General features: G+C 33.6%; 1 protein-coding gene and 2 long non-coding RNA genes across 6 annotated transcripts in view; 2 read left to right on the plus strand and 1 right to left on the minus strand.

Moving 5' to 3' along the window:
- LOC138126042 (CUGBP Elav-like family member 1) overlaps window positions 1–21,540 on the plus strand; it is a 313,867-nt gene that overhangs the window by 59,860 nt on the left and 232,467 nt on the right. For both annotated transcript variants that reach the window (XM_069041721.1, XM_069041722.1), the window contains one exon: window positions 4,179–4,223. The gene's annotated coding sequence lies outside the window, so the exon portion shown is untranslated. The remainder of the gene's footprint in view (window positions 1–4,178; window positions 4,224–21,540) is intronic.
- The window catches only part of LOC138126047 (uncharacterized), a 217,009-nt gene that overhangs the window by 33,325 nt on the left and 162,144 nt on the right, over window positions 1–21,540 (minus strand). The gene's annotated exons all lie outside the window — the stretch shown is intronic.
- On the plus strand, window positions 13,909–19,662 carry LOC138126573 (uncharacterized). 2 transcript variants are annotated; one of them, XR_011157876.1, is made up of 3 exons: window positions 17,074–19,030; window positions 19,086–19,472; window positions 19,530–19,662. It is a non-coding gene; the product is annotated as an uncharacterized lncRNA (long non-coding RNA). The 2 variants fall into 2 exon arrangements; XR_011157875.1 differs by having other exon boundaries at window positions 13,909–19,472.

A 21,540-nucleotide genomic window follows, 5' to 3' on the forward strand; every position in this document is an offset into this window, starting at 1 on the left:
CCTATGTACCCAAATCCATTCTACACCCTGTATGTATTATATCGAATGTTTTTTTAAATTTCACCTCATAGTAGGCGTTGAAGAGCCGATTGTGAACGCACTATACAGGTCAATCACGGATCAGCTGTTTAAATCTTACGTTTTACACGAGTGGTGCGTTAACAATGGACTCTTCAACGCCTGCTACGAGGTGAAATTTAAAAAAACACCCGATACTTGCTAAATAGACCAAAAAATTTCCATAATACTCTTCTGACAGCTGTATTACCTATTTAAAATAAGTAGGCAATCATGAATCGACATAACCTTTCTACATTTAAAGACACTATTATTGAATCAAAATATGTATGTATATTTCTTTAATTTTTCAAACTTATGTCGTCTCATGCAGCTTTTATATTATTAAATTCTTCTACACACAGTATGTTGTATTTTAGTCCTAAGGCGTATTTCTTATACGGAATGGATATAAAATTTCTCATCAAAGTCGCCTTAACGCATATTTTAGTTTTAGTGTCATTATTGTCAAAAATTTGAAATTATTTAATTTGAAAACGTAGAATAGAATTATCACGCCAAATCTTGCTTGTAAGAAATTAGAGGAAATGAAGTTTTTTGTGCTGAGGCTGGTAGTTTGGCTGCCGAACGAAGTGAAGAGTGATCAAGTTTCTTAGTTAAATCTTATTTATTTACTTCAGCTTTCAATATGTCAGATTCAGAAACGACTTTGTAAAAATTTGAGTTAGGAGTTTCGAATGATTTAGCTAGTTTACTTTATCTGCCGCTCGTCAGCTCATCAGATGCCATGACAACGAAGTGACGTTTGAAAAAAACATTTTTTTACACGGCTCTTGCTAACAGTGTAGCTTTATTTAGAGAAACTCACAGCAATTTTCCACATCTGCTGCTTGCAGTCGCATCGAACTCCAAACTACACCTACTTTACATCTTCCGAATTGTGACGTTAGAAACATTTTAAGAAAAAAATAACATTTGTTTCAAATGTACAAATCAAAAATAAAATGTTAATGCTGAGGTTAAAGGAATTGTAAAACAAATGTCCTTCATAGCACCAGTAGGGCTAGTAAGATTATGAGGTTATTTAAAAGTCTCACCAAGTGGGGTTTGAAAAATGGTATATTTTAGAAATTCGAGGAATAAAGTAAGGACCTGCTCAGGCTCGTCATCATACGTGAATAACCTTGTATACAGGGTGTAACAGAAAAAATGGATTCATTTTAACTGGTAATAGGGCACATCAACTACAACTTCTCTAAATACATAATAATTTTTAAAAACAAATTCTGAAGGGTTTTAAAAATTAATCTAAATTTACTTAAGATTTGCTTAGCCGTCTATAGAACGATTTTAATTTAACTGGATTTAATAAACAAAAAACAAACAGCAGTAATAAAAAAAAAACAAACGAAAGTGAAACCATTTTATTCATCAAATGCAATACGAAGGGAATAAAAACATTCAGTTTTTACGATTCCTGTTTAAAAATGTTTTCAGACTTATAAAATTGCATTCAACGTGAACGGCACGTCAAAATAAAGGGGGGACAAATGACAATTCAATTTTGCAAATTCCAAGAAACTTTATTTAGAAAAGTTGTTGTAATTGATGAGTACTATTACCAGTTAAAATAAATGCACTTTTTTCTGTTACACCCTGTATACAGACTTTTTCACAGCTACAAGATTTCATAAGCTATAGCACAGGGGAAATAAGCAGAATTTGTGACACCGCATTCTTCACCAAATTTTTATCTAGACACACGATAAGCGCAAAATTGCCTTGTATTTCCTTTTGAAACATGGTGCTTTTGGCATCATTAAATCTATGTACATAAAAATAATTTAGTACTCTCTAGTTACCCTAATTACATTTTCTATAATTTAAACATACGAGTATACTGTTGTCTCTGGCATTAGGTAAATTAGATTCGTTCGATTAGACTCTGTATAATACAGTTTGAACACAAGTTAACAATAATATTTTTTATTGCCAATGATGAAATTCTATTCCTCCATCTGCGCTACATTTCCACCGCACCATTGAACAATAAAAAAGTTCTTTGTTTACATTTTATACTACTTCGTGGAAATCTGGATTTTTTGTCCAAAGTATCAAATAAAACGAAAAATTCTTTGAATGTTACTGAAACTAATCTTTATTCTAGAATAGAATCTAATTTAATCAAGTGGATTTAATGCGCGTTAGCGAAGTTCAAAAAGTGAAGATCAATACAATCTCGAAATTTCAACAAAACAAAAACAAATTTATCGGTCTTGGGACAGTGTAGATAAAATTTCAATTTTCTCCTTCAACAAATTTATCATTTTTTCCTATTGATTTCCCTGGTAATAAAACGGCAATGCAGTTTTTCACGATAAAAATAGTACCATAAGAAAAGGGTTTTGAAAATTCAGTTCTTTGTTTGTGACTTCGGCAGGCTTTTATTTGTCGATTGGCTGTTTTCCCCGTGCGTTATAAATAGCTTTTCGTCATGCATAGAGAGAGCAAGGCATTCGAAAATTTCCCCCCTTCTAACTCCCATCATATTCGTTTTTACGCAGGAGGAAATTGATATTTCAAATAGACATTCTTTGTTCGATTGACCTTCGCGAGAGAACGACGAGGCCTCTTCCCTTTCGAGAGGAACGAAAACAAAACCGACATCGGCATGTGGTATATGAAGATAAATGTAGGAAAACACCTTCGATATAGGAGGGTAACAGCTTGTCTTGATCGAATTGAGGGCACACTTTACGATTCAGTATCGAGTCGAGCGGAAGAAAAACACTGAACTTACAGAGAGAAAGGAGAAAAAAGCTCAAGACGGAGACCGACCGGATGATTTCAACACGTACCTTTTAGCACTCACAGATCTTTCAGATTGTTTTTATTTCCACCGTTATAAAGTATTTTCGACATTTCTTTTTATCATCTCCGAAATGACCCGTGAAAAAACGGCGCAAAAACGTCGGCCCAATTGATTTATGAACTATCATAATCGAATTAAGCCGTTCGCAGGTTTTTATGCAAAATCGCATTTTCATTACCATTAGAAACGAAAAGCCACACTGGATGATAAGTTCTAATGGCGCTTTGCATGTTTGCCGAGCATGTTGCCAAGAAATAGTGGCCCGCTACATGGAAACCACTGTTGCATAATTAGCCAAGTGTCGTTTAAATTTAATCATAAAGGCTCCGATAAAGTTGTGTTTCCCACTAAAAAGGAATCGAGATTAGAACGCTCTTATAAATTACCCCTCATGTAAATCATGAGCTTAACTGAATAATTTTGTTCAAATTAGAGATTTAGATCTAAGTTAGATTCTTAATTTATTAAAGCTGTAAACCCGAATTTTATTAAAAGCCGTCACAAACTTTTTTTATTAAAGAAATTTTTTAACTTCCGGGAAGTAGAACGTTATTTTTACTTTCATTTTCCAGATGAAAGATGAAGTTAAATCCTTCCATTTAGAAAATCTGCACTTATATGAGTGGCGGTTATAATTTAAGCTACGAATTTCCTAGCTTTCTCCACACGGAAATGACTTTGCTCGCTTCCAGTTTTATTTCATTTTAACCTAATGAAAACTGTTAAATTACTCGTCATATGATTAATTACGCTTTTTACGTAATTTTCACAAGTTTACTTTTAAAATACAAACTGACTCATAAGTCAAACATAACATAATATGAATTATTTTAAAGTTTTGCATGATTTGGACATCCCTCACAAAAGTCCCAATTATTATAAAAATTTAAAAACGGCAAGAATCGACAATATTTTTTTTATTTGAATAACTGACTCATCATATATCAATAGCATATCGACAAAAATTGTCAAGTGTCCAAGTATAACTGAATAACGTATTACTGGCTGCGTTTAAATTTCGTTGGGGTCGGAAAGTTAAGTAAGTGAATATCAGTCTGCATGTAGAGAACTACAGACGATTATTACTCCTATAGTTTTTGTCGTGCTTCATTTATTTTTAACAATAGCTAAGTAAAAATCTGAGGTTTTATCGTGTAATTTTTATTTCGTTTGAACTTAACATTAAATATTATTGGACAATAAATTTGAAAACACAACATTCAGCTAAAAATCTATACAAAAGTAAAAGGCAATAAAATAAGTGTGCTAACAAAAATTATTATTTCAGAGCCCTGGGGTAAACAAGCATCCAGAAAAACATTAACCAAAAAAGGTGAGTAAATTAATTTTACTATGCTAAACGATGTATGCGAGAAGATACGAAAAGACATAAAGAACTATATTAAAAAAAAGATACAAAAGTACACATAATAAAATATTTCGACTTCATATCAATAGAAAATATAGAAAGTAAATAAGAAGAAGAGTGAAGATGAAAACACAAATTAGAAAACGAATATTGTAGCACATATTTTCAAAACATTTATGATCAACAGCGGGTGCGAAAAACAAAAGATTTGAAAACTTATTACTTAACTTGGGTCATTCAACATGACCCGTTATGAAATACAAAATGGAAGTATGCATAATGTTAACAGTTTCGGTAAGATCAACAATGATTTGGATTTGAGAACGGTTCCTATATGACAGAGTCACCGTGGCTAACATTTGGCTGTCCCTCTCTTCTCTAGATATAGTCAATGACACTGTAATTCGCTAATTTAAAATTAGATGATGTGAATCTTTGTATCGGGTTTTCATTTAAATTTTTTCTCAAAGTTGGCGTTGAAGAGTCGATTGTGAACGCACCACGGATTACGAATCACGAATCAACTGTTTAAATCTAACCTCACTTTTTGCGTTGTGTTTTTACTCTGCAGACCGTGGAGGGAGAAAAGACTGGAGATGGCATTTCCTATGCTTCCCATGTTAAAAATGCGAACCCTCTAAAAGCACGTGCAACAACCTTTTATGACCCAGTCCACCATGCGCTAGATAAAGAAGCAAAATGCGCCTGGAAGGAAGGCGAAGGAAGCCATTGGCCTAGCGTCTATATTCAGAAACCTTTTATGATTCTGTAGTTTTCGCGGGCGGGTACACTTATTTGAATTAGTGCCATCTCCAGTCTTTTCTCCCTCCACGCTGCAGACTGACGAGTGGTGCGTTCACAATCTACTCTTCAACGTCAACTTTGAGGAGAAATTTAAATGAACACCCGATATAATGCATACTATTTTTATGATTTTGTTTTTCACAGCCATTCTTGACCAGAAAGTTTTTAAAACGTGCTGAAAATATTCATTTTTTTTATATAAAATAAACATTCCATAAAATAGTTTCCTACTCTCCTAGTCATGTGCATGTCACAATGTGCATTTTTAGTAGATCATTTAACTTACGAATTCCAAAATTATGTGCTAGTTTTCAATACTTATTAGTTATTACCAATATGAAAATATAAAAATGTGTCATAATATTTTAATTTTATTTATTTTTTTTGTTCAACAAAAAAATATTCCTTTTTGTGCTTACAGGTTCAATTCGTACTTGGAACATATTGTTCACGTTTCAATCTGAGGGTTAACCACCCCTATTCAGCAACATTTGCGCCTTTGTAATGGTGTAGCAACAAGCACTATACATGGTCGGACTCGGAATGGTTTCGCATAACTTTCGATAGTTTAGCAAACAGTTTCCATTTAAATACTGCTGTTGATAATACAAACTGGGTTTGTTTCGTAAAATAAGTGGCATTTTAATATCTTAATTTTAAAATTGTAGGAGCTTATAATGTAGCCGTACTGTGTGTTTATAAAATATGTGACCCAGTGAACGTAATAAAAAAAGTTTGTTTCACTCTTTTACTAGACTTGGCTTTGACATGGTAACCGATGCGAAATCATAAAAGAAATTTGAATCATTTTATTACAGAAATTTTTTTGTTGCCGAAAGACTTTTTATCAACTTTGAAACCTTCTCATAATTCATGGGCGAACAATAAATTACTTAACTTTGAAACTGAAATGCGTAAACAAAATATCTACAACACTCTCTGAGAAAAATATTTTGTCATTGAGAAGTGAATATGAAATAAAGAGAACAACAAACAACAAGGATATTATGTTAGAACTTTTACTTTCTTTCAGAAAATATTGAAAATGTATTTGTTAAATGAAAAAAATCGACACTGCTTTGTAAATAAAATTGTTGTTTTGTATGATATGAGTGTGCGTAACATATCAAGATTAAATGGAAAATATTTAAAATTTGATCAGTCACGCGTTTCACGTGTGAATTTCAATGAATTTTATAAAACATTACTTTTTGAAATATTAACGCCGTCACGCATGAAAATCGTTTTAGTTGACTGCCAATAATTGCGGGTGCGCCACTTCAGCTCTGAATTTTCACGATTTTCAGCGTAAATTTATAGTATAAACAAAATCGTTCCGGTCAACGCTCGTCTAATTCATTATTCCGTCCTGAAAAACAATCTCTCCACTGGGATAAAGCTGAAAACTATCGGATCAGAACGATTCGGGACTAATTGCCATGTCTATGCAAATGAAAGGCGGTAGGTTTTGTCGACACTGTATTAGTCTGATCTTTATTAGGCCAACTTTGAACAGCTAATCCGATCGATTACATACGCACGTCCTAATTTATATTTAGTGTGTTTTTTCTGTTATAGATCGATAATAGCACGGTCCAATTAACGATTAATTGCATAGAGAGAGGGGCACACACTGATGCGAATGACGCCCTGAAAGAGAGAGATCCGTCGAGTGCAAATTTGGCTGTAGGCGAATCAAACCGTAGAAGCTTTCAGTTAGTAATGTGATATGTTTTATTTCATTAGTTCTCGAACAGTGAGCAATTAGGCAACATTTAATTGACGGCAAACAGTTCTTCGTTCTCATAGATTTCCAATATATGGCGACCCTTTTACGTCTGTTCTATGAATAGATGTTTCAGGGAATGTTTTATAACCATTTCAGCGCTCCGTAAAATATTTCAGTATGTCTACTCATTCAAAGCAAATATTTCCAGTAAATACTGAACTGTTAATGGATTGTTTAAATAATTTAAAGGAACCCAGTGGCTGTTTACCCTTAATGCCGTCGTAAACCACGTAAATAAATAATTTAATAGCTACGTTAATTTTTAACATTCGACTTAAATGTTCGAATTTATCGTGTTGACATTACATGCACAATTTATCAAAATTATTTAAAGCTGTATCTGTTAACCGTCAGTTGAATGGAAATGCAACTCGAGTGTTCGTCTAGTCTCTAGTGAATGCAATTTTAAGTGGTTATCTGCGAAATATTGTGTTGTAAAATCGAAGCGGTTGCGGCTGTTCGATTTTCTCGGTTCAACAAACTTCCGACGCTAATTGTAACTTTTGACCAAGTAAGATGTTAAATTGCGTAAATTGGAATTTAAAGATCAAAAATGTTTAATTTTTGTAGAGTCATGTCTGGGAAGGTGAATAGAAAAACTAAAGCCTCTAACAGTTAAAAGAAAGTAGGCATTTATTCCTTAGAAAGTAGCTAGTTATGTAAGCATCAAAACGACCTAACCCCCAATTTCACAATCAACCTAAAGTTACTTTAACATCAAAGTTTACGATTTACCATAGAAACATATTGTTGCAACAATCCATTAAAGTCACGTTAAGATAAAGTCGACTTTAAGTTTATTATGAAACTGACCCTTAAATTTATTAAAGTCATGTTTGATTTGGTTGCTACCCTAACACTGTTCCTATGAAGCCAGATCAACATAGACACAAGATAGACAATGCCAATAAAATTATCCTATAATCAAGAACATTTGTCAGCATTAACCGTGTGTCTTCTCCGATTGATATGCTTCATTGTGACGTTTAAAGTTACATACGTCATTTGAAGAGTGTAATACAATTGATTTTACTTTCTGAAATTTCGATATAAGTATTTAATATCTGAAATTGCAGTCTTTACTACTTACTTTTTGACGTGAATTTAAATTTTTAGTCGGGTTCTTGGAAAGCATTTCATTATAACTTGAATCACGACTGTACACATTTTGTTACACAACGTCAATAAATAACTTCCTAACCTTACTTTCTCACTGTCGTTCATACTGTAGTTTATGTCGTTTTTAATAATAATAAAAGCTCATCACAGCCGTTTTCCATTTGTTACACATTTGTCACAGCATTCCAAACAGATTGAGTTAACGCATAAAAATGCCTAATCGTGGAAAAAAGAAATTTGTAAGTAATAATATTTATCAAAAAATCGCAATTAATTTATTTATTAATATTAATCCTATAACATTATTGAAGCTGGTTCCAGATACTTCCCTTAATCGCCAACGTTGTTATAAACATGCAATAAAATTCTAATGCTTTAGACTTGCTTCGAAAAATAAGCCAAAATAATGTCTAGTGTAATTGTTTAGACTTTTTTTTCGCCATCCATTTGTGAAACATATCATATTCTATCTCATACTTGTTCATAGATTTAATTTTGGTAAGAAATTCAGTTATGTTGCTTTAGTCTCTGTGATGATATCTTGGGGAACATTTTCCTTAGACTCACTACAGGAATGCATTTTAAAAAATTCGTAAAAACGTGACATAACCATTGAGGATTAAATAGATTGTTTACTCTGATGCTTTGATTTTCAGAAAGTATAATTCACATTTTAACGTTATTTTCTAAAAAAATTAAAATAAGGTAGGAGGAAAAATCATGTGGATACCTCTGGAATTTTATTTTTAACAGTTCTCTTATCATGAGTAAAAAAAATTCACACTTAGATTATTACTACAAGTTACTGGCTTAAACTAAAACTTTAGATTAAATGAAAAAAAAATGAAAAATCATGTTTGGCCGATGATTTTGAAGTTTATGTTGATTCTGAACAACTTTTCTTAATAACTTTTTGTCGTATTCACCACATACAAGGCACTTTACTCTACAGAAAAATAGGTTTTTTGAAAATTTCCAAGGCATACTCGACTTTTCAAAACTAAAATCCTGTTAAAAATTAGTCTTTTACCAAGCAGGGCTAAACCCCAAAAAATGAAAATTTAAATCGAATTTTTTTTATCTTTTACAAGAGTCGTTTCATCTATCCGGGGACACACTGTATGTATTTACAAAAAAAGCAATAAGTTCAATCTTTGAATATGAATTTCATCTCCTACTAGAAAGTTTCATGATAAAATTCGTGACATATTTTTGTTGATCTTAATAATAACATCTATGGCGCATGTATGTTCTTTGATGATTATGCTTCATAGTCGTTTTGTACACCTGATACGAATTACCATTCCTTTTATGTTCATATTTGTGCACATCAGCTAACACGCCTCTTTAGTCCACTGCGATCATTATTACAATTTTAATTTAATTTAATTGCAACACATTCAATTTATTTGTTTGTTTTACTACCTAAAAATATTGTGAAATAAACATTTTAGAAACGTATGTTTATTTGTCTTTCCTAGAACTTGATGCGTATCGACTCTAGTTATTATTCAATAAGTCGAAAATTAATGGAAGAGCTTTGTGCTTTTTTTTCCATAAGCGTGGAGAGAATTGCGTCCAATCGATTCAGTCGACCTAGGACTGGCCTTGTACGAAGTGTATTACAAATTTTGTAAAAATTAATTAACGATTGAATTTTTCCGTAGCATTTTCTTAAAATATAAGTATTCACAAAATTTAGAAAGTCCATATTTGTACAGAAGGATGTTATACATTTTTTGTTCGAACGCTAAAGCAAAAAAAAATACAAAATTAAAAGGCCAGTAATTGGAAAAATATTAAATTGTATTTATTTTAATTTGAGTTATTTACTCTACTTTTAAGTAGGTATTTTGCATTAAACATTTAATTTTAATGGCGCCATTTTCAGATAGGTATATACTGAGTGACATTAGAAGAAATAAGAAATAATAGGAATTTTAAATTGATTTTTATAGAACATATTAGTCTTGCCTCAACGTAAAACTGATTAAAATTTCAGCCTCTCATCTCTTTAGTTTTTTTTTATGCATACCGTTTTTACCTCTTTTCTTTCTTCTCCTTAAAACACTCATTCACAATTCAGTTAAAACGTGTCTGATTTTCTGTCACAATTTTTGACACAACCTACGGCTTTTAAGTACGAAGAGGTAGACAATACCACCAAGTAAGTGATTTTGATAGGGGTCGAATTGTAGCGTTCCGCGAAGCTGGTTTATTATATTATGTACTGGGAAATTGCCGTTCGCGTTGATCGTAGTGCCGCTATGGTAGTGCGAATTTGTCAAATATGGGAGGAAGAGAGACGAGGGATAAGACGAAGACCCATTGGACCAAGACCAAGACCCATTACAGCCCGCCAGGCTCACAGAGACCGTTTCTCCACAAGTCGGCAAAAGAGGGTAGGCCTGTTAACATGAGAACCATATACCGCCGCTGGGTTGTTGTCTTATCGTCTTCGTCTAGTGCTTCTTTTGACCGCTGGATATCGTCGTCAAAGATTGGAGTGGTTCAGAGAACGACAGCAATGGAGGGAGGAATGGCACAATAGGGTGTTCAGCGATTAATCCAGGTTCTGTTTGGGGATGCACGATGGTCGCAGGGGAGTAAGAAGACGTCATGGAGTTGAGTTTGATGTTGAGAAGTCCATTCACCGCACTGTTGGAGTAATGGTATGGGGTACTATTGGTTATGGCAGCAGATCATCATTAGTTTTCATTCGGAGCAGTATGACATCTGTGCGCTACATAAACGAAGTTCTGGAACCGTTCTTGTTGCCTTACCTAAATGGTCTTCATCAGCCAATATTTTAACAAGATAACGCTCGCTCACATGTAGCCAGAAGAACATACACTGCAGTACAGTTCTTAAATGAAACTGGTGTCAACATTTCACCGTGGCCTGCCAGATCTTCCGATCTACACCCGATCGAACATGTTTGGGATGTGATCGGGAGAAGACTGACCACTTTGCACTGCCCCCCACAGACCCTAGCTCAACTCCAACATGAAATTCAAGTTGCCTGGGACCAAGTGCCTCAAAAAGACATTGATCACCTCATTTCGTCAATGCCCAGGCGGTTAAATGAATGTATCCAAAACCGAGGTCTTCAAACGAATTATTAATTTTTTGTCAATTATTAGTTGCTGTAAGAGGCTGAAATTTTTACGTTGAGTCAAGGCCAATATGTTGTATAAAAATCAATTTAAAACAACTATTATTTCTTGGTGTTCCACTTCTAATGTCCCACAGTGTCATTTCGTGGTACTAAAACTCCGAAAACACATTCGTCAATAAACATGGAAACCGTAAACATAACAATTTATTGCGTGAACCCTTCACTGCGATTCTAAATCAAAATAATGTATAACACCATCGGGTAATAGATCTCCAATATTTCGTAATCCCGTAAGGCTTCAGTAAAGCGGAGTTGATCGTATGGTTTCATTAAAAGCTCTATTGCGTAAGTTCGAACTTAGTGTAAAATAAAAATGCCAAAATGGAGGCTTTCAATGCCGCAATCACGAAAGCTCTGTTTCTTCGCACCGATTCATCAATAATAATTACGCGTCGGGGGTGCCCACCTTACCATCATTAAGATCGCGCCAAGATACTTCCATTGTGTGATTTCGATTTTTCCTATAATCCGGTCCTAATAAATCAAACTTAATAGAGGTCCCAAATGGGCCGACGCCAGCTGTCACTCACTCCGGCTTTTAATAATTCCAGACATCGTACACAGTTGACATGGCAACGGTGCACCTGGTCCGAGGCTTCTTCTGAATATTACATGCGACGGTGGTGACCCTCCTGTCACTTATCCTCCATTTCTCCATCTCTTCACCCCTCGGAAAAATATCGATTAGGGGTTATTCGAGTGTATCGATTGCGGCGGCCATCGCTGGCCGGACACGTCAGACAACCGGAGGGAATCCTGCGATCAGACACGTGTTCCACTGCTAAGTCACTGACTTATTGATGACGTTGGAGGACCGTCTGTCTGGCCGAGGCGAAGATTCAAAACAGAAAAATAAATTCGGGCCGATGGGACGGTGCAACGTCAAAACCGTCCGATTTATCAAACGTGATGTATTAAATTCTGTAAAAAGCTTCTGAAAAGACGAACTGTAAAGCTTTATCTCAGCTGATTTTATTACTTCAGATTCTGTGAAGCTCCCTACTTTGGACTTGTCCCCATTTAGATTAGATTAAATTTTTAATGGATGGCCATTTTTGGACCCCTTACTTCATTTCACATCCCATTACCTTTAGTTTTTCGAGGAAATGTACCGATATGTGGAGACGGTATGCCACAAGCAAAATCCACACAAAATCTTTTAATCTCTGAATTAGTCCGGTATGATCAATTCGTAATCAATAAAATACGCGAAACTTCTCGCTGAGGAATTTAATTTCAACTTCAAAAAGGAATTGTTACGCCTCCGTTAATGGATTTATCAAGTTTATTAACTCGCTGCTAAGATCATCAACAAGACGTTAAAACTGCATTAACGTACGTGAGCGAGCTAGAAGCTTATGAGCTTTGTTGTAGTCCTGACAAGGAGATATTATTGCAACATTGATGCTCTTTATCAGAGTACGTGTTCGCCGTGCTTTCAATTAACTCTTATTTTGTCTACGTGAAGTCAAAGTACGACAAGCTCTTTCCTCTATAGTTGACAAACTTTTTGCACTTTTTGTACTTTTAAGTGACAACATTTTAAAGAGGGTGATATACTTACGTTATTTCTTGTTTAAAGCGAATTAGTCAAACAAAACAAAAACGTTTCAACTGTAAATTCATATATTCTAAATCAATTAACCCAACGTCAACTAAACTTTGTGCCACCCTCTATTGAAATTGCCTAAAGAGGCTTCATTGTCTTTATTGAATATGCTAAAATAATTTTAAAATTTTTGTAGTAAATTTTTTAATCAAGTCACCCCAAAATGTCATTTTCTTATGTACGAGAAAACTTAGTTATAACCTCGATTTTTGACTCAACATATTCATTAAAAATACCTAATAGTGAAAAATATAGCAACACATACACAGAACAAATAAAATGGCAAATAAAATTCTGTACCACCAAGGAGATATTTATGTAATCTGTTTGAATTTTTTGTACATTTTGGATTAGAACACTGTCAAAATTCTGCAGTCTCTATTGTTTGGTTTTCCTGAAAATTAAATAAATTAAAATTTAAATCATTAGATGCAATGATCCTAAATTATAAAATTTAAAATCGTATGATTTTTGAAATGTTTGAATTTGAATTTGTGTTAGTGAGGAGCCAAGGCGTACTAATTTTGATGGGATCAGTTCTTTGGAAAATATACGCAGTTTGGCATATTTTTAATGATAAACTGAAAATAGTACTTATTTCTGCTAGCTAAATGATGTTCTAGTTATGAATGCCAAAAGAACAAAAAAATCTAACAATAAATATGTTTTGCTCCAATTGCCTTAAAAGAGGTTACTTTTAATACCGTTTTCTGTTACTAAATTTGATGTTTTTGTAACTGTACAAAAACATTACGTGTTATTAAGGCAACACTTTTACGTAGCACACAATTTTTTACTTGCAACTAAATATGTAAACAAAACAAAAGTCAAAACTGTTTCTTTGGTTACACGAATATTTCAATAAAACGTTCTCTTTAAAATTTTAGGTTTCGTGCTTTTCATGATATGACTCCTTTGCTTAGTTGGAGAAAAAATTGTATCTGTCATTCGAAATAAAAGTGTTTTTTTTACTTGCAATTATTGCTCGTCTAAAAAAGTACCACTTTTAATCTTAATAACACAATCTACCATTTATTAGATACCACTTTGCAAACATTTTTATCCAATGTTATGCCATTTTCTAACAACTCATGTTACTGTTCACACCATAGCTGTTTAATCAGAATTGAAGATGACATCAGACATAATTGATTTTGCGAACTTAGAAGTTGTTGATTTAAAAGCTACCTTAACTTTCAAATAATAATCTGGAAAACACCTCCGTACCTTAATAGTATATTTCAAACCAAGGTAAGAAAGTGCTTTCTTGCAGACCGCAGGCAAAGATTATAAACCGAGCCGTAGGCGAGGTTTGTAAGTGCTCAAGGTCTGCAAGGGCACTTTCTTAACAAGGTTTGAATACTATTTTGTCCCTACCGGCATAACTTCACTGAAAAAAGTCAAAAAAAATAGTTATATTCCTGATTAAAACGAAAATTTTGAGAATTGAATAGTAGGCTGGGTTATTTGTTTAATTAACTTGTCATCGTATTTGAAGATTTGACGTTTGTTCGAAATTTTGATATAAACAGAAGTTGTTATATCTACCTAGCTTATCTGTTTATTTTCCAGATTATATGATTGATCTACCAACTTGCTTTATTCAATTGGCTTTCATTTATCAATAACCTATTTCACTTTTGACACTTTTGACATTTGTATTTTGGTACAGTTTTACCATAAACATTTCATGATTAACTTTCTTATCTTAGCGAGAAAGTTGAATTTTCTCACCTCAAATGAGGTATCCACAGCCTACATTAGCCTACAATTTAAGTGACAATTAAGAGTTGTTTTCGAATATTTAAATTAAGTTTTATGCCCTTAAGAAATTAATCACACATGGTGGCTTTCCCGTGGTACTTTGAGTTGAGCATTAATTCAGGTTAATAAGAGTCGTTTTAACAGTTAAATTATTGTTGAGATAAACGATGGTGGAAGTTGCTTAGAACGGATCAATTTAGTAATTAACCATTAAAAGCAGCCGAAGTTTAATGATTTGGATTATGTGAGTTTTAGGAAACAATATGCTTGGATTATTTTAACAATAAATCTGAGCTTTGTATGCGTCAATAAATGAAACCCTATGATACTTATTTCCTGACGGTGTAATAAAAGGGGCTTACAACTGCTAACGACAGACACTCTTCAGAAAGATGACCCTTGCCGAGATCACCTCTCTGGGTTTAGATTGATGAGGTCGCCCTTTGTTGAAAGTTTCACCGGCATTGATTTTATACCAACTTCGATAATATCAAGTATAGCTCGTGTTTATAATTATGGCATGTTCTATCGTCATTCTAATGTAATAGTATCAACGTTTATGTAATTCTGACGAGGGCTTTAATAACCATTGATTTCTATAATTGATAGAGTTTGTCGAAACGGTCGATATGTTTGAAACGAAGTTTCGTTGTGTTTCTTTACTTTGTTAATTATTGCTATTGGCGCGTTCTAATTCGTCTGACCCGTACTTTTCTTGGTAAATATTTTAGCGGAGCGATATAAGGAGTTTATTTTTCTTCATCACCTGGAGGGAAAAGAAACGGAGTAATTACAGTAGTTACTCGACCATTACAGCCTGGAAAAGATCAATACCGACCGGTATCGGACATCATAAATGTTTACTCAAAGAACAGACATCAATAAATGCCAACACAAACTATTTGGAAACCTACGTTGTATAAAATATGAAACTTCCGAACAGGATGTTATTATAGAACTTTTTATTCTTTTCCTAGGTATCCAGAACACCGACTCTGCATCACCCAAATGTGTTTGTCCACGATAAAAATAACTTCCTAAAAGAAAAAACGATCTCCAGTTGCGACTGGGTGCAATTTAACGTTAAATCAAACCTTTCATATACCAACAACCAAATGTAATTTCCAAATTTATATCAACATTTTTATAAAAAATTATGTCATTTTTTTTGTTCGTTTTAGTCAAGGGAAAAATGTTCTTCAAGCAACTTATTGAATAATTTTTTGTCATATCGAGGATAAAACGGACTATCACTTCGTTAATTTCCTCCACTTATATACCTTCTCCTTAATCAAATAAATTGCTCAGAGCTTTTAGCAGTGAAGACATTTTATGCTTCTAATAAGTCTCTTCATTCGAATAATGCGTTTCAATTAGCTATAATTCATATATTTCATTATTGACTTATTTTTATCTCTATATTCACTACCTTTTTCAGTTTGATCAGTTTGTCGATATCAAAATTACCTTGCTGATATTGAAATATCAAAATGTAGTCAACGAATGTCATTTTCTAGTAAATTTCTTGGAAATTTAGGTGTAGAATTGACATTTTACTGCCACCTTGTTTTCTCTTTTAAAAATCGATACCTCAAGAATCATCAGTCCAAACGTCATGCACGTAGGTTTACAGTGTGAATATGTTGTAGTCCCATAGCGAAATACGTCTTCTCGTGAAAAGCCTAGGCATATCATGAAATGCCAGTGAATCATGTAATTTCTTAATATTACAGATTCTGCCCAGTTTTTCATGAAATGCTCGTTTCACCTTGGCACATGATGTACGAAATCACTTTACACGATCTGTCGCAATTTATATGACGAAGTTTTGTAAAATGACCACCTTGAGTAGGCAAATTATGTTCCGTCTCGTGTTTGGCTTATTCGGCACATCTTTTTAGTCCACCACACACCCGACGACACGGCATTCAGGCCCGATTAATTTAATATTACGGATGACAAACCCTCATGCGTTTAGAAAATGAATACATTATAACAAACAGGATAACAAATCAGTTAATAAACTAACCCAGCAAATGTTCAAAGTGTGCTTCATTAGCTTGAAGACATGCTTCAAGCCTATTAAGGAACGATCTCCAAACGCGTTATCCTGTTCTGATTAGAAATCAATAATGATTAAATTCATCAACTGTCATTTTGGCATTTTTAGCCAACTTACAAACCTGCGTTGATTATGAAATTAAATCACATTATAAACGGTATCAAGTGGTCAGTATTATTAGTATTTTTGGCTGCGTACAAAATAAATTTAGAAATAAGCCTTAAGTGACTAGCCTTGTGTATAATTTATAACGTTTTATTGTTTTAAAATTAATATTTATAAATACGACTGTTCACGTAATTTGGAAATGTTTATTCATTACAAATGTATCTTTTACGTAATCAAAACAATTTTGCCAAAACAAATCTTAATATATTGAAACAATACACAATAATATACAACACAAGAGGCAAACTAAATAGTGAATTATGACCCACGTCAGTGTTATGATTTTAGCCACAGCTAGATCTCGAACATGAAAATTAATAACGGGTGTTTTTTTAAATTTGGCGTTGAACTGTCGATTGTGAACGCACTATGCAGGTTATGGATCACGGATCAGCTGTTCAAATCTTACGCTTTTACACGAATGGTGCGATCTCAATCGACTCTCCAACGCCTACTTCAACCCCAAATTTAAAAAAAAACACCCTTTATTTCTTTTCTACACAAGATGACCTATTTTTAAAACAATATTTTTCGTTTTATTATCTAGAGTATAATTCTGTTACGGCAATCTAAAGCGCCAACATAAACCATGCAAACATTGTTTCTTTTTTCGACTTATGACGTGGACGTTATATATTCTTATATATTCGTATGAAGAAAAATACAATTAAAATTCGAAATTCACAAAATAATTATGGTAAATTATATGTTTTTAATTTGTTGTAGCCAATTTAGGGCGTCTTCGGTAAGTAGACGGAGTTTGGAGAAACAATGCTGGACTTTGGTAAGAGGACATTCTTCCACAATGTGTTGGATGGTTTCTTTTTCTGCACCGCATTCATAAGAAGGGTTTCCACGAATGTTCCAGTGAAACAACATATTATTGCATTTGCCATGGCCGGTTCTAAAACGATTTAATTTACACCAGATTTTCCTGGGTAGGTCAAATCCCTGAATTTGTTTTGTAGGATCCTCAATTAGATTTGTATTGAAAATATCTACGTCTCTCCAGGCTGCTTTCCAATAGTCAGATGTGGAAAATGGTTGCACGAGAAATTCTTCTTTCCAATGTGGTCTACGCGATTTTAATCTAAAGGGTGGTAAATTTTCCATGTCTTGTGTTATGGAGTACATGTTAGGTGAATTTTGAAATTTATCCCAAATTCATTAGGTAAGATCACCTACCTAGTACATTTTTATATTAAGTGGTTAAATGAAATTTTAAATTAAACAGAAGTAATACTATCACACAGTGCCAGAAAAACATTGAATGTCCACGATTGATGAGAGGGAAAATATAGCAGAGGTGTGGATTTTTAATAACAAATAAAAATACAAAAATAAATTAGACTTAAAGAAACAGTTGACGGGACTCGACTGGATTACTTATGGTTAAAACAGTTTGATCCAGAGTTAAAACGCAAAAATATACAAAGGTTTTATGACCTCCTCAAAATTGAGTGCAATCACCTTAGCCGTAAATGGTATGACTACAGTTTTTGGGATTCGTATGAAATGCTCTTGGTCGACACTTTGTGCCAGGTTTAGAGTGTAATAGGGGAGATTAATTTCTAAAGTACCTACACGATGCTCCAGCTCATAAAGGCTGCAAAGATTTTTTTCTGAGGGAGTCAAAGCGGTCGTCACATTAAATGCCTTGATTATGATGTAAACTAGATATATGTAGTTATACAGAGTGATCAACAAGAATCCAAATCAGAGCAAGCGTTGCAAATTATAGGTCACGTCGTAGCAAAATCATATGCACATAAGCGGTCAAAACATGGGCGTAGACAATTTATGGTCTCAAACGCTACTTAATAAAAAATGATACTTTATGAATTTTAGACGTTGGAATTATAATTGTGCATTTTATTATTATTATAAGATAAGGGAAACAATTTATAAGATTAACAAGAGCAACATTTTACATTTGTAAGAGTAAGTAAATTATCATCTTTATTGCCAAACGCGACGCTACTGGTACGGAGATGCTTCGTTGAAATGTTACATTTCAAAATTCAAGGTTGTTGTTGTTGACAATTTAAGTGATTTAACCTAGAAAACAAATCTTCGATTTCGGCAAAGTTTAGAGACGTTTATTGAAGTTGTAAGCAATAATTATCCCAGAATAAGTTGTAAAATGGGTTTTACCATTAAAGAGAAGGCATTTTTATTAGATTATTTTCGAAAGAGGGTGAAACAAGAAAATGAAGACTGGCCTTACTTTGTACCCCCTTACACCGAAGAATTTTAAGCCAGATGTCCGAACCTGATGGTATTGGTTATCAACAAGTTTATCAATGTCTTAAAATTATAGTGCCTAATTTTAGCAAATCATAACGCATCATTAAGAAGAAGTCAGGTCAGTCCTTAGTTCAAATTTTAGAAATGGTGCAAAATGTTCAACAAATTATCAAGGAACATCCCTCAACTTCCATAAGGCGTTTAAGACAACAAGTTAAATTGTGTTATGATGGCACTTATCAGAAATTTTTTAAGAAGGATATTAATTTGTTTCCCTTTGTGTGTTGCAAGAAATAAAACCCACACATTACCCTAAACAAATTGACAGCTTCATAAGGGTTTTTGAAATTATGAGAGGAGAGTTTGATTCTGTCTGGACCACAATGGAGAACATTTTGAGCAGTTTTTGTGAAAACTTATTTTTTGACCTTGGAGTAATTTAAATGTTTTAAACACTGCTAGAAAAGATACGAGTAAGTTCTCAATTACCCAAAAATTAGTGAATAATAACTTTTACACTTTTCTTACAGAAAACAACAAAACAAAGAATTGTGAAAAATAATTATTTTTAAAATTTTGTAACTCAAGATTGTGCCTTATGAAGGAATTTTGTGTAACTGTGTGTTTTTTCCTTAATCAATAATAAATAATAATTAATTATAACTTGCTTTTAAATCTATTATTCATGAATTACAAAAAATTTATAAAGGCAATTAATGATAGATTTTTGAGAGGTAGGCAACCAACAAAACGAGTGTCCACAGCAAGTAAATAAAAGCGGCTGATCCATGATAGAAATACGTTTCGATAAAACAAAAGATGAGGTAGCACTCTTGATTTGGTTTCTTGTTGATCACTCTGTATATTACTGAATATGGATTGTTTTACTTATTAGGATCTGTACCCAAACTACATTTTTACCTGTAACCTGTCGTTACAATGCCAACTGGCAGTTATTTACAAAATATTATTGTTGTTTTTGTTTCCTTACAACAGTAAGCAGATACGTATAATTTGTTATAAGCGGTGCGCAAATTATGAAAATGTATTTTATCAATTAACTCTTTAAATCGTCTCAGGCTTGGTGGATCCCACTATTTGATTTTCAGCGGTTCTCAAATAAACTGATTCCTTTCATTCTCTTGTAAACCATTAACATTTGTATAAGACAAGTTGGATTATTTTGCCTCCTTTTAAGGCGTAGGTACTACCTTAGATTAAATATCTGCACAACTTTCAAAATCAGCCTGATTTTGAAAAATGGTAAAACAAACATAAGAATACAGAAACATCTCAAGTTCCTTTTCTAAGATTGTATGGCTAGTTTCATAGGATAAATGAATTTACTGTGATAACTTCAGAATCTATTTTGAAGGAGTAACACCCCTCACTTCGGCAACAATTTTGAGTGTTCCCTTATTCGGTCTATTGGTAGTTCTTTCCTTGTCAGTAGTTCGAGTTTATCTGAATAAATCTTCAAATTATTCAAATTATTCCACAAAAAAGTGAAACACTAACAAGATCAACAGGATTACGTTTTTCAAAACTGTACAGAGTAGAACCCATTATAGTTTAATGTCATTTGGAAAATATTATTTCAAAAGAAATGATTTGTGTTCAATGATTAAAAAAAAAGTAAAGAAGTAAAGTAAACTTGTCAAACATTATTATGCAGAAAAAAGTTTATAAGTTGCTGCGTCTAGATTATACATAGATCTACACAGAAAAAACAGAAGAACAACAAATATGTCTAAGAAAGGAAATCTTTTGTCGACCAGATTCAGCAGCATTTGGTGTACTTAATTAATATATACCATAATTTACGAAGTAGGTATATCTTTTTACCTAATTTTGAATTGTTTACCAAGTGCCAATTATTACATGTTTACGACTAAGAATTCTAGAGGAACACCAAAACTCTTCGAGCTTTCTACATCTCTCCTTTTCCGAACAACCTATGTGTGGTTCACATTACTTTTTTTAAATTTATATCCAAAACAGCCTTCTGATTATTATGATGTATAATTGTAATATTTGTTCAATAAGAAGATTTTTACTACACATATCCATATCATATCCAGAAATCCTTCTGTAATGCCTTATTTCTTAATGACGTAGGAAGTGTATTTGCAAATTTTCAGTGGTAGGAATGTGAGTAGGTATGATGAATATGTGAATTTGAGGATCGTAAAGTAGTTCAAAGGACACAGGCTACAGGTCACCAAATGCTTTCTGTTGTGCCATATTTATTCTTGTGTCAGCTTAGTAATTTATTTCAGATTCGGGCAAAGCCCCGTCTGTTTTGACTGTTGGTGTGTGCCGTCCGCCCCCAGAGATCTTTCGGGAGCTCGTGCTTAAGGATACGTCGGTGGCGGCGTCGGCGGTCCGAGTTCGCCCCAGGTGCACGAGCTCCAGGCTCAGGTGCTGTTTGCATAGCCGGGGTTGCTAGGAAACGGAAAAGGGTGGCCTTGTCATCCACCCGCCACCCACGCCACACCGTCTCTTCCATCGCCTAATCCCCGTCAACTTCGTGGTCGACTG

This window comes from Tenebrio molitor, chromosome 3 (genome assembly GCF_963966145.1).
Source record: "Tenebrio molitor chromosome 3, icTenMoli1.1, whole genome shotgun sequence".
Classification (NCBI taxonomy): domain Eukaryota; kingdom Metazoa; phylum Arthropoda; class Insecta; order Coleoptera; family Tenebrionidae; genus Tenebrio; species Tenebrio molitor.